Here is a 2,723-nt window from a genome sequence, read left to right as displayed (position 1 = left end):
TTGCTGGGGGGAGGGGGGTTGGGAGAAGGGGGGTGGGGTTATGGACATTGGGGAGGGTATGTGCTATGGTGAGTGCTGTGAAGTGTGTAAACCTGGCGATTTACAGACCTGTACCCCTGGGGATAAAAATATATGTTTATAAAAAATAAAAAAAAATAAAGCAGGAATATTTTAAATCCATGCAATGAATACTGAATTTTATTAAATCCTTTTTCTAAAACCATTGAGATGATTATAGGTTTTGTCTTTGTTATGTTAATATAAAGGGTCACTGATAGCTTTTTCAAATATGGACCTGTCCTTGCATTCTCTGAGACATACCTGAATTTCCCATAATGTACTATTATTTCTTTAATACATGCTTCACGCAATTTATGAGTGTTTTTTATTTTAGCATCCATGCTTGAATGTGATTTGGACTTATAATTTTCTTTTCTTGTACTGCCTTTGTCCACATTTGGTATCAGGGTTGTACTACCCTCCTAAAATGCATTTGGAAATAACCTTCTTTTCTATTTTCTATAACAATTTATATGAGGGAGGTATTATTTGTGTCTTGATTGTTTGGTAAAGCTTATCTGTGAAACCATAGTATTTTAAAAATTCAGTTCACTTTGTCTAATGGTTGTTAATTTGGGTTTGCAATTTCTTCTTGAGTCAATTTTGGTAATTCACACATTTCTTTAAAAATTAGATACTAAGAGGACATACAGGTGGCTCAGTCAGTTAAGTGTCCAACTCTCAATTTCGGCTGAGGTCATGGTCTCAGGGTTGTGAGATCCAGCCGGGTGTGTGTTGAGCGGTGGGGGTGGGGGAGCATGCTCAGCGGAGAGTCTGCTTGAGTTTCTCTCTCCCCCTCTGTCCCTTCCCCTCCACGCCCCCGCTTTCTCTAAAACAAATAAATCCTTTAAAAATTAATAAAAATTAGATACTATATTTAAGCCTTCAAAATGTTGAAATATGGTTCATAGCCTTATTTTTCAAAAATGCTCTACAGTATCTATAGTTATATCCTACTTTTCATTCCTGATATTTTTGAGAATTCTGTTTCTTTTTTGTCTGAACAGAGATGTGTCTGTAATATTAGATGAACCTGTAGGGGTTTATCTATAGTCTCTTCAAATAGCTCAGCTTTTGTTGACCGTGTCTGTTTCTTTTTAAATATATTTGTTTAATTTCTGTATTTTTTTGTATTAACCTCTCACGCTTTTGTTGAGCTTGATGTGTTACTCCTTTTTAAAAAAGTTTTCAATTTAAATGCTGACTACTGAATACTAACAAGTTACTATTTAACTTAAACACTATGTTTAATTTAAATACATACTATTTAATACTAAAGTTACTATTTAACTTATACACTATGTTAATCTCTCTACTTAACTTAAACACTATGTTAATCTTTCTTATTTTCTAAAATATAAGTTGGGAGCTATAGAAACCCTTGAAGAGAATTTCCCTTGCTTTATCTGTATCCCATAAGTTTGCAAAATAGTGGTTTCATTGTCATTCAGTTCTAAATACTTTACAATTCCACCGTGACTCCTTAAACACTAAATTTTCAGAAGGGTGCTTTTCCTGGATGACAGGATGCTTCTAACCAACAGTGTGGGAAAAAGTAATAATTTATTTTTGTGTAGGTAATCACATAAGGGAAGCTTTTTCTGGGGAAAAAAAAGAGAGAGAGAGAGAGAGAAAGAAAGAAAAAGAAAGCCGTGCCTCTGTGTTTAAGGTAAATGGTACCAGAAAAACAAGTGATTTTTAATGAATGTTGTTAGGCTCTAGAAGTATTATTTTGCTGGTGACTGTTCTGCCGTACTGTTGGGATATGTTCTAGATATTTCAATTAGCAATAATCGCGTCTCGGCTAAACCTCATTGGCTACAATAGTGCCACTGCACAAAGCTTGTTCTAGATATTTCATTCATTTGGCCAGTGTGCATGGATAGCCTCTGTATACCAAACCTTCTTCCAGGAACTGGGAGTTACATTAATGAACAGCAACAAAGCAAAACTTTTTGCCCTCGTGGAACTTAGATTGTAGTGTAGGTATTTGCTTATATTTTCCTTAATCTGTGGATGTGGTGGGGGTGTTGTGAATTGTCCAGATGATCCTCTTGAATTTTGGAAAAGGCAGTGCAAATGAGGGGCTTGGGTTGGAAACAGAAATACTGGTTTGGAGGTTGCTGCGGGAACGCATCCAGTCCCAGGGCGAGACATCCAGCCTCTCAGTGCTGAGGACCTCCTGGGGAATTTCTCTGGCTGAGAAGAGGCAGAATTGGAGGAAACTGCGGAGAGAAGATGCCTTGTACATAGGTAGTTGCTCTGTAAAGGGAGGGGAGCTTTCTTCTTATTGATTGTTGTTTCTTGGGATCTAGGGATTCACTGGATAATGAACAGGGCATCAGTGGTTCAAGCTGGTGAGAGACTTTGGGGTCTCTGTGCAGATGGTATTCTATCCTGTGAGCTAGTCTGTAACCAGTGCACATTGATAACTCTCTGGAATTGGCTCTGGAAGTATAATGGGGGATTATTTGAAATGGAAAGTAGGAAAAGGATAATTTCTCAACATCGTGTTTACTGTGGTCTTGAAATAACCGTTACAGAAGTTCTACGCTCCTAAGCCCATTCAAAAGCTTCCAGGAGCAACACCCAAGGGATTTTCCTGAATGCCTTGAGAGGCTGACCTGCTCCTTCCTTTGGTCAAAAGTGGCTCACGGGAGGCA

At 37.8% G+C, this 2,723-nt stretch overlaps 1 pseudogene; it reads right to left on the bottom strand.

The window, feature by feature from the left end:
- Positions 1-1,820: 1,820 nt before the first annotated feature.
- On the bottom strand, positions 1,821-1,904 carry LOC116569720 (annotated as a pseudogene).
- Between the last annotated feature and the right edge of the window lie 819 nt (positions 1,905-2,723).

This window comes from Mustela erminea, chromosome 11, assembly GCF_009829155.1.
Source record: "Mustela erminea isolate mMusErm1 chromosome 11, mMusErm1.Pri, whole genome shotgun sequence".
In the NCBI taxonomy this organism is placed as follows: Eukaryota; Metazoa; Chordata; class Mammalia; order Carnivora; family Mustelidae; genus Mustela; species Mustela erminea.
Note: the sequence above shows the minus strand (reverse complement) of the source record. Positions and strands in the feature narration are given on the sequence as shown.